Consider the following 11,630-nt stretch of genomic DNA (forward strand, 5'->3'; position numbering starts at 1 on the left):
GGGACCGTGCAACAAATCGACAGCTACGGAATCATAATAATATGGTCGAACACCCGCGCGTCCTCGTCGTCCTACTATCGTATGGTCGACAGGAAAGATCACCGCTCTGTCAAATATGCGGGCCAGATTTGTGGAACAGTATCTCATCGCCGGCTATCCGACAGTCATCGAGCATGTCCACTGTCCAGTGTCCGCATTCAAGTCGAAATACAAGCAATATCCTAGTGAGATAGTGTAATGGTGATGCGTCGGGCTTCTCGATCGTTAGTAGGTCGAGGGTTCGGTCCCCGGCCGGGTCATACCAAAGACTGGAAAACTGGTTTACGCAGCTATCCTGCTAGGCGCTCCACATTCACGGATAGCTTGAAGGAGGAAAAACGGGGGTGCAGACTAGATGATATTACGGTCGTATCGCATCTCAAGGTCGCAGGCGAAAAAGAATATAATATCTCTCTCACACTCTGTACTGAATAAATACTATTCAGCCCTCAAGTTTTCACGACCACGACCTGACATATCCATCTCGCCTTCCGTCACATGCCACCTCATTTTGTCGCTTGCCCTTTTGTATTATGTTCTTTTACTTCTCATTCAGTGCGCATTGTGCATGCCTCCAGGCATCGGGGATCCTCTATCGCCTAGGCCCGGGTGGGTGTCTGATTTCAAAGACTCCACGTCGTTCCGACGCCTCTCCTACTTTTTCCTTGTATCGCAGTCTTGTGGTGTTTTGAATTGATGAAAATTCTTAATACACTGAACTGAACTGAAAAATCACCATGAATACCACAAACAGCAGCAGCCGTTGCTGGTGCAACGACTTATCCATGCCGTCTGAGCCGCTCAGGAGCAAGTGCACTCGAGAGTGAGAGTGTGAATGCTCAATCGGTTGCGCAACAATGGCCAATACGCATCCGTTTACGCCAGTGGTTCTCAACCGCCGGTCTGCGACGACATTCCTGCCGGTCCGCCAGGTATATTACAATTCTATAACCTTAAATTCAAGATGCAAGGCTCGTCCATTGATGAAATAAATAAAACATCAAATTTTAAACTGATTCAGAACTTCGTGAGGTAACGTTAGGGCTGGTAATAACGTGCTTGTTTTGACTTAAAGTTCAAGACGTGTCACTTGACAACATGCGAGCGACAAGTACAGAACAGGCACGAGCTGACTCGTCGCTAAACAGCGCAGTTTGCGCGATCATTCGTTTTCGATTCATTCATTTTGTGAAGGACCGTAACTGGATCACCCCAAACTGCCCAATTGTAGAGGAGCCGAGCTTGAAAAGAGCCCAAAATTACTTTGCAAATTAACATGAATCATAACGTATTATTTTGAAACTTTTTTCAGCAGTTTTCAATTTCTTTTCGCGCTTCGTGCGATTTAGTGTCAATTAATGTGTTGTTTATTAGGTGCCCTTCTCCGAGAACGCATGATTTATAGCAGGGGTCGGCAACCCCCGGCACGCGTGCCATTTGTGGCGAGATGATACGCGAGATGATTTTTCATGGCACGCCAAATGATTTCACGCAAACGACATATTGAGATCATATTTTTGCAAAAAGTGAAACAGAAGTTTCGAAAATCTACAAAGCTCGTAGGAGATCCAAAATTATTTCGTAAATCTACATAAAACAGAGTATTTTAGGGCAGATTTTACTTATCTTGATTGTTTCCGCGCTTGGTGCGATTTATTGGAACCTGATGTCTTGATTATAATGTGGGAACTCCCAATAAAAGAATATATATGTATATAGAAAATGTTTTAATAACTATGCATGATGTACAGAAATGAGTCAACCGTATTAGCAGTTATGACAGGACGTCAACTGAATATCGTATGAAACCGTTTGGATGCTTTAGTCTAGGAGTGTTCACTGATGTGTAACCTATGAGAGCGCAACTTATGAACCGGCATTCCGGCGCTGAGCATTTTCACGCTATAGAAGACGCGACCTAGACTCCTAGACACAAAGTTTCGGACAACATGCGACCATGCGACTCCCGTGCGGTGTATGCGTTGCCAAAATGATTGGCAGCGATAAAACCATGAAACAAAATAACCACCGCATGCTGGCCAAAATGTTCGACATTGATATGTCCACTGTCAAGTCGCCGAAATGACTAGCGCCGAATAGTTCAGCGCCCGCAACTTAATCCGCACGTATCAAATGAAACCTGCTGAGGAAAAAATGAGCCCCGTGTCGAAATGCGAATTTGGAATCGTCTTCGTCGTTTGGAAGGAGATATTCTTTTAGTTTCATCTGGTGTGCAAGCGATTCCAATATATCTGGAGCAACGACAATCTTTACAGCTTTACCGCGATCTTTGCAGACATATCTAGTGTCAGCCCAACCTTAATGCGACGACAAACCGATTTGAATGATACAGGGGTGGGCAAATTTTTCATCGTCATCAGACCATATCATCGTAACAACACTGATTGGCCTGTCTCTTATTGGATATGGTACAGTACACAGTGAACTTGGAAACGACCAAATCAACCACAGAAGATCGATCATTGCGCGAATGAAAATAAATTATGTAAATATTACGTACGTGTAAGCCAGTGGTTCCCAGCCTTTTTCGACTCATCGCCCCCTTTTGTAGGTCCACACCGATCATCATCATCATCATCATCATCATCATTGGTTTATTAGCAATTTTATCAGTTCAATACACCACAAAAATGCGATACAATGAAAAGACAGGAAGATGTCGAAGCGACAAGGAGTAGTCTATGGAATCTGACACCCACCTTGGCCTAGGCGATGTAAAGAGGAGGCATGCACACTGAATGAAAGTAAAGAAGATAGTATAGAAGAAGAATGCGACAAGAAATAGGGCGGCATGTCATGGGAAGCGAGATCGATAGGTCAGTCGTGGTCCGGTTATCATGAGGATGGACTGTATTTATTTAGTAGTAATTGCTTGTATTTCGACTTGAATGTGGACATGCTCGTCGACTGTCGGATGGCCGGCGGGATACTGTTCCACACATCAGGTCCGGCATATTTGATGGAGCGATGATCTTTTCGGTCGATCATATGATATTTGGACGACGTGGAGGCGCGTGTGTTGTACTTGTGCGCTTTTGATTCAGAGGTCAAGAAGTCATTGAAATATTCGGGGCAACGACCGCAGTGAAACTGATACATAAACTTGGCAATTTCTAGTTTCCGCATATCTTCTATGTTTAGGACGCCGAATCTCTTCAGCAGCGACTTATTGGATGGGCAGCCAGGCCCCTTTGGGGCCCTAGCTATGATTCGGAGCACTTTATGCTGTAGTTTCTGCAGTGGCTTGAGTGCAGTTTTACTGGCAGCCCCCCAACAGAGGATGCCATAATGTAACTTCGATTGGATTAAGGATTTAAAGAGTATCAGAAGAACCCATGCTGGCATGAAGCGCCCAAGACTGTAGAACAGGCCGCACTTCGGTGATAATTTAGTTTCTACGGACTGAATATGACTCTTCCAGGACATGCTCGAGTCCAGTAGAACTCCGAGATATTTGGCATTATCTGTGTTGGAAACGGGCTGACCAGCGATATTAACGGTTAGGTTATTTTTTGAATTAACTGTCAGCAATTGCGATTTCGAGGCGTTTATGCAAAGGTTGTTCTGGACAGTCCACTGATGGACTTTGGGCATTTGGTCACCAGTCAGGGCATCCAGCTCTGCCGTCGAAGATGCGGAAGAGAGGAGGTGAGTATCATCAGCGAACAGTGTGGTGTTCAATGAGGAGGTTTCAAAAATGTCGTTGACATATAAGGTGAAAAGGACCGGTCCAAGTACTGAGCCCTGGGGCACACCACAGGTCACCGGGTGAGGAGAGGACAAGGTGTCTGAGATCGCAACCATTTGTTGGCGTCCAGTGAGGTAACTTTTCATGAGCTCAAGTTGTGGGCCCCGAAGTCCGTAACGCGCCAATTTCGAGATGAGAATTTTATGATCTACGCAGTCAAACGCTTTTTTTAGGTCGAGAAAAATGCTACATCCCACATTTCGCTTCTCTGAGATATCATAGTACTGTTCGGCCACTGTTAGGAGGGCATGAGCGGTTTGGTGTTTGTTTCGGAAGCCAAATTGTTGAGGGGAAATGACAGACATTTTGGCGAGGAATGAGAACAGGCGGGAGAGGAGCAACTGTTCGAATACAATCCCGATGCATGGGAGAACGGATATCGGACGGTAGTTGGTGACATTAGTTCTATCCCCAGCTTTGTGTACAGGGACTACTCTGGCTTTTTTTAGATAGCTTGGGTAGACTCCATTTTCTATCATGAAGTTGAAAAAAATGGGCCATATATTGACCGATATGCAGGCTTATCATTTTTAAAAACCATGATGGGATTTGGTCATAGCCGTCGGCCTTGTGCGATTTCAGTTTGTGGATGGCTACTTCTACTTGGTATTTGGTCGTAGGTTCAAGCACAATTGACTGGGATATCGATCTCACCTCTGACCTGGCCGACACAGGTTTTGTAATAGAAGAAGCAATATTTGGGCCTACGTTACAAAAATATTCATTGAAGTGATTCGCGATGGCCGCTGGGTCTCAAAGTTTGTTTCCGGTATCCGAATTCACAATTTCCGAAACAGACTTATGGCCTTTTTTTCGATGTAGGAGAGAGTTAAGTCCTGACCATGTTTTTCGAGTGTCCTTTATGTGTCTGTTGAAAAATCTCTCATTGTACTTTGCTTTTGCCTTGGAAATGAGATGCACGGTGCGATTCCTGAAACGTCGAAATCTTTCTCGTTCATGTTCTGGGCAGTTCTTGGTGTCTATTCGGTTATGCCACCATCGCCCCCCAAATATTGGGAACCTAAAAACAGTACTTCGTCAGGCCCCCCAAAACATTGGTCTTTGGCCCCGTATAGGGTGATAAACCAAACCCCCTCATCCAGTGGGCTTTTTGTCGCTACATATCGGCTATTATACCCTACTTCATGTACTGTTTGGTGGTTTCGCCTAAACGCGCGAAGCGCGACAAATTTTGATAATTCATGTTTGAATCGGTCAATATGATCGGGAATTGCATATATATTGCTATCAATTTTATATCCTCTTTCTGCTCACGTAATCAGATTTTCCGGTAGAGCTGAGTGTGGTGTGTGTTGGAAAAGGTAGGACCCCTAAATAGTAATTAAACATCACAGCGGCGAAATCGTTGCTATATTGACTTCGATACATGATGCTCTTTCGTGACCTCCTATATCTGCTATGTCAGAAGATATGGAAATCGTCAAAACGTACCAAACTAAAAGACGCACACATGATTTCAAATTGGTATTTCTTTACTGGCAAATAATTTTTTCTTTGCGGGATGGCATTTATCCTGTAGGGTTAAGGTCGCCAAGACAGGAACATTCGACGCCAGCCATTGAGGTCCCTATGGACAATTAAACATATATACATGTATCGAAGTTCTCGGTCAGTACCAGGGCTTTGGAGCAGCCGTAAATTTAAACTGCTCCGGCTCCGGCTCCGGAGCTCTCTTTTATCATACATTAGCTCCGGAGCTGCATCATTACCACTGCTCCGGCTCCAGCTCCGGCTCCGGCTCTGAAATTATCGAATGGGCATGTCTATATCATAGGGGCCAACCCGCGGGTCAAATGTGGCCCGCGAGAGGGTTTTGCGTGACCCGCGAGGTAATTTCCTATTATCTCAGATTGTGAACTTGCAATGCCAACCAAAAATTACAATTTTGGCTGTGACCCTTGGGATGTTGATGACCGAAATATCAGTTCCGACGCATTGGCAGAACCAGGGTCCAGTCACATTTTCAGTAAATCGTCGTACATTACAATAAACTAAAATAGTAGCGAAATTTTTCTTCACGCTTCGCATGTTTAATTGCCCACGCTTTCTTGCTTGGTAGCCGACCCCCTACTGAAAATGAAAAAAAAACGCCTATAATTAACCCGATTCAGTCTAACTGTATTCGCAATTACGGGAGAAAGTCTTTTCGTGTTTGCGCTGTCATAAAGATCGTCGACGGTGAAATGTAAGCGCAACATGATTGTGATTATCGGATACCTTCGATATCGATGTGACCAGACGCCGAATAGTCGTGTCCTTGCAAACTGAGCCTAGCGGGCGGTATACAATAAACCCGCAATACTCAAGTAATATTATTATTGACCTAGTTCATTAATGAACTTACAAAATTTTTCCCGCTTGGCGCAGCTAGTCGACTGTACACTCGTTCGTCAATTGCATGTGCCATTTAGCCGAAAAGGTTGGCAATTCCTGGTCTATATGGATCACTAATCTACCCATATGTTAGTTATCTATAGTAATCTAGAGTCTGTCAGCCATCAGAAACATCCGATGTAGCAACGAAGACATATAGGTGCCATCGTGCCGGTTTGTGACGTCATACTGAATACTTGTCAATTGCTGACAACATCGTAATTGCACTAGAAGGCACTTTACTCTATGCCATTGCTGTGCACAGCATTAAAATTCAGGCCTGCTGTTCAATTATGATAAATCAGCAGATGTGGTTGTTGCATATATATAATGGCATCTTCTGAAATAGGTCGGAGCCGGAGCTACTCCTCAAATAACGGGCTCCAGCTCCGGCTCCGGCTCCGGCTGAATTTTTTGTGGAGCTCCGGCTCCGGCTCCAGCTCCGGTGAAAATGCGCGGCTCCGGGGCTCCGGCTCCGGGCTCCGGCTCCGGCTCCAAAGCCCTGGTCAGTACAAGTGCATTCCTTTTCGGCCAAGATCTTATCACTGCTGATCGTTCTGGCACACTTCTCGGAGTCGCATATTACATGGCCTCTAACTTCATATGTCTTGGTGCATCGTGACCCAGTAATGGCCGACGCCGAAGTCTCCCATTTCCATAAATCCTTCGTATTTTTGTTGGGTGACGGGTACCCCAAAATCAAGATATATGAAATTATTAAATCGCGAAAATTTTTTGAAAAGTTGCATGATTTTCTAAAAAATTACACCATAATTTATGTTAATTCACGAAATAATTTGGGGTCCCCTTCGAGTTCGGCCACCCAATCCCAATTGGGAGGTTTGGGGTGCGGCAGTTACAGTCCCGACTCCAAAATTGCCGTTTTAACGCGCCACCGCCCCCCTATCGCCCCCTTCGTTGTTTTCGCCCCTATCGCCCCCCTCGTCCGTTTTCGCCCCCCTATCGCCCCTTCGTTATTTTCGCCCCCCTAGACCGCCAAATCGCCCCCTGGGGGCGATATCGCCCACGTTGGGAACCACTGGTGTAAGCGATAGGTCGGGTGCGGTAGCGACCATAATTTATTCCTTTCACGGCCAGTAATTCGAGAATCACTGGCCTAACGGATGCCGTTGCCAGTTGCAGAACAACGGTTGGTGGTATTCCTTGCTTGAAACGTTAAATATCAATAAATTGAATGTCTGACACGCAAGTTGGTAAAAATTTGACATTTTTTGATATTTTGGCACGCTGCACACAACAGGTTGCCGGCCCCTGATTTATAGAAATAGGAATTTCGGCGTCAGCCATTACCCTGCCACGACGTACCAACATATAATGAAGTTTAGGCTAACATGGGACTCCAAAAATGTGTTAAAAATTCAGCTGCGAGAAAACCGATTCAGTCATGAATGATCGAACATTTTCGTTATTGGCGCGATTAAGATTCATAAACTCTCTGCTTACACTGAGCAGAATGAATTCGCTGACAAGTACAGGTGAATACATCCGCTCCACTGTAGCCCCCGGAAGTTTGTCTTGTCGCACTGTGGGGGCCGAAGACTAAGGTTTTTGGGGGACGAAGTACTTTTTCGGCACGTATTGGCGGATGGCCGGTATAGTTGCTGTTTGGTGTTTTCTTGCGGCATGCATTGTATTCGTAGTTGCCAGAGTAGCCTGTACGTCCGGTGGCAGTGGACCACGAGCAACGTAGCACGACAAGGTGCTCGATTCGACTCCGAAACGCTTCCTCTCTCGATATTGTTAAAGAAAAGATCGAGTTGGCGTGGTCGGTTAAACCCACGGCATTCGGCGCGAAAGATTGAAAGCGACTCTCGGCGGTAGCACGTTTATCTGGACAAGGCAATTTTACCACGACTCAGCAGACTGACTACCATAAAATCACATGGATGCCATCATGAAGATAATGAATTACGATCAAAACCCGCTAAACGTCACTAGCACCATATAATTGCAGAACAGCGGTTGCATACTCTACATTTTAGCTTCATTTCAATGTTGAAAGTCCACCGGTCCGCCAGGACATTTTTTAAAATTTTACCGGTCCGTAGGGTGAAAAAAGTTGAGAACCACTGGTTTACGCTGCTCCTCACCTGCTCCCAGACGACACTGTTGCGTCACAATATCATACTCCATTACAGAGCAACATTCGAGGCTGATTTTGGGAGGTCCACTAAAATTTATATTTTCGCAATCAGTACCGCAGTAGCTTTCGATTGATACCCGTTTTATCAAATTTCGCGCTCGGCAATCCGGTCAAAAATCACCGTCAAATTGCCTTTAACCAAATGGAAAGTGTGACGTAAACCAATTTCACTGAGCCGTGAGATTTTCTTCTGTCCACCCACGCCATATAGGACGCTATCGTCCTACCAGAGAACCCCATCACTAACGTTCGCTACTGATGAGAGTTAGTCGAAAAGCTTTTAGCGAATAAATTAACAATATGAAGTTATTGTTTCGCGTTATCCTACCAGAGTGTCCAATATGGTGTCGACACAGCCAAATCTCACGCCTCAGTGAAATTGTATCACGTCACAATTTCCATTTGGCTACAGGCAATTTGACGGTCATTTTTGACCGGCTTGCCGAGCATTAAATTTGGTTAAACGGGTATCAATCGAATGCTGACTCTGCGATCGAACAAAACTGCTGCGTTTTCGTGATGGCAAACGAACGAACGATAAAAAAATCTCGCTTCCTCTCTCTGCTCGGTCGTGCTTCACTGATGCCACACATCGGCGCTAACACCATTCCACAAGCGATCAGTGCCCTTGACGAGTCGCTACATTTCAGACAGTGGACAGCTTGATTGCGGATCTGTGGAAGTGTCCTTACTATAACTCTCGTGAAGGTCTACTCATCGGTAAGATTTGCGTCCTTGTTCTTTACAACGGTTGAATCTCCTTCACCATGACATGTTCGTTTCCATTCGATGTTAATTGACAACTTATCGTTAGTTGGTTGTTAGCTTCTTAGGAATCTTAATTTGCGACATGATACATTGCTTCATCACTGCAATGCAGAAAGGCAGTTCATTTTCGTATGTACCATCGGTGTGATTATACGATGAAGATGCCAAGGTACTGCGGGCGCTGACCCAGGTGGGAATTAAACCCACGACCTGCCACTGCCAGACATGAAGCTCAGTTTGGTTTATTAGCGCGCATTTCGAGGGCTTTAGTTGTACCATGCTATACCTTTCTTCAGTTCAATTTATTTTCAACAATTTTATCATTTCAATACACCGCAAGACTGCGATACAATGAAAGATAGGAAGTTGTCGAAACGACTTGGAGTAGCCTAGTCTTAAAGATTATAGACACCTACTTGGCCTAGGACTCTAGGTGATGAAAAAAATGAGGCATGTACTACACTGAATGAATAGTAAAATATAATAGAAAAGGACAGGCGACAACCTACCTAGTTTGTTCTCTCAGCATATCTGAAGCCTATAGTTACAATATGAGCTTTTGTGGTAACTGCTGATTGTATAGCAGTTCTGGTTAGCGGGTCGAATTTTCTCAGTCACTTGTCACTGTCAGCCAACGCAGACTATGTGCAATAGTTTCCTCATGATTGTAGATACCACAGACACTGATTTCACCCTGGAATCTCACCATAACTGTATATGCAACTACAGGTATACTGTCAAGTGTCAATCTGGTACCATAGTGCATAAATTCTCATTCAGAGGGATCCAGCCAGTGACGAGATTTAAAAATAATTTGCAGCTACTAATAGTGCTGCTGAGCAGGCATTCCTCGAACTTACAGTAAACTGGTAATTTATGTTGGGTATCTACCTGTATTTTGTGTGATTTTCAGCGTTAAAACTTGCATGCGACGGTTAGTATAATTGCGTGACACGAAAAAATGTTCTTGGTTAGAATTGGTGCTGTCTCACGCGAATGAATTGTGGAACATATCAACTGCTTTTTTAGTGTTGGCCTATGGTTATGAGAAATGAACTTTTCGATTATGCTGATCAATATTTTGTACACCTGAAGTTTGTCGACTTTCAGAAATGATTGTCATTATGAATTTTGTAAGTTGTCCGCCAAAATTAGTCTCCTCTTGTTCAGAATTTAAAGAAATCTAATATGGGTGGCGACACAAAACCTCCGTTCGAACTTAAAGGATGGCAAAAGCACTTCAATTCCTATACTGTTAAAGGACGGATGAATGTGAGGCAAATCAGGAGTTTGACATCTCAGCTTAATCAAACAAGATTTGCTTTCCTCTTAGACTGTCTACCTGTCCGTAGGCATCGCGGGACTTCTTATATACAAAGCAACACGGCCAGCAAAGAATCCAACACCTGCGGTGACAAAATAATCTCGGCTGTTTGCTTTCATTTTCTGGATTTGTGTATAAATAAACTTGGCAAAGATTTGCATACCTGCATTAAAATTTCACTTGTCAACAAGCTTTTTAAACAGGAGCGCCATACCTTAGCCTCAGTAAAAGTGATATGGATTAGGTCAAGGTGCAGACACCATATTGGGATATGCACTGATACATTTACCACAGCCGCAATACCAATGGATTGTGTGTTCGACTTGAAAGAGATCTTCCTCCTCGCCGTCTGATCCATGCCCCAAGCGCCTGACTTGCACCTCAATTTGAAGATATTTAAGTGACTCATCTTTTTTTCAGACGAAGTTCAAATTCACTCTAAAAACCGGAAACTACTCGTCAAACTTCACTTTCAAACACTACCTAGCGTTGGAAGATGTGCTATTACGTCAGATTCCATTTTCATGATTATAAAACATGACCCAGGCCACAGATCAGTAGTTCTCAAACCAGTAGGTGTGCTTGCGGCGCCCCCCCCCCCTTGTGGGTCGAAGTCGCCTGATAAAAATAAAGTTTAAACTGAATGAACTAGTAGAGTTTAATTTGCGCTGAAAGTTCCAATACCGGCAATAATCTAAAGTATATTACGATTTTTAATGTCACCGTAGTGTCGCACTATCCATAAGCCGATGCTAGATTGTGACTGATAACGGACCTTGGGCTTAGAACGTCAAAGTAGCCGCCACGAGTGTACTCACTCAGGACTCATTTTATATGCCAATCTCATGAAGCGCATTTTATGGCAGCCGAAAAGTGATCAATTGTAGAATTCTCTCGACAAACACCTGCTAACGGAAAAGATTGTGTTTGTCCCGTTCAGGTGCCAAGTTTGAATGGCGTGCGTCCCGCGCCATTGGTTTTGGATTTAGCTTCTGGTCAGTTACATTTGAAACAAACCCAAGTTAAGAAATGGAATGGATTATAGACACCAGAATCGCCAAAATATTCATATCCTACGTGCTATCACTGCGCATGATTATTCTTGAATTAATATTCAATCAGGTCTTTTCGCGCTGTTCGATCTCGTAATTATTGCTCTGTGTATTGTCCAG

The 11,630-nt window shown here is 44.2% G+C and overlaps 1 long non-coding RNA gene across 1 annotated transcript in view; it reads left to right on the top strand.

Moving 5' to 3' along the window:
* The window catches only part of LOC145441597 (uncharacterized), a 209,639-nt gene that overhangs the window by 132,357 nt on the left and 65,652 nt on the right, over positions 1 to 11,630 (top strand). The window lies entirely within an intron of this gene.

The sequence above is a fragment of the Botryllus schlosseri genome, chromosome 6, assembly GCF_051294905.1.
Source record: "Botryllus schlosseri isolate E-star chromosome 6, Bs_hap1, whole genome shotgun sequence".
Lineage (NCBI taxonomy): Eukaryota > Metazoa > Chordata > Ascidiacea > Stolidobranchia > Styelidae > Botryllus > Botryllus schlosseri.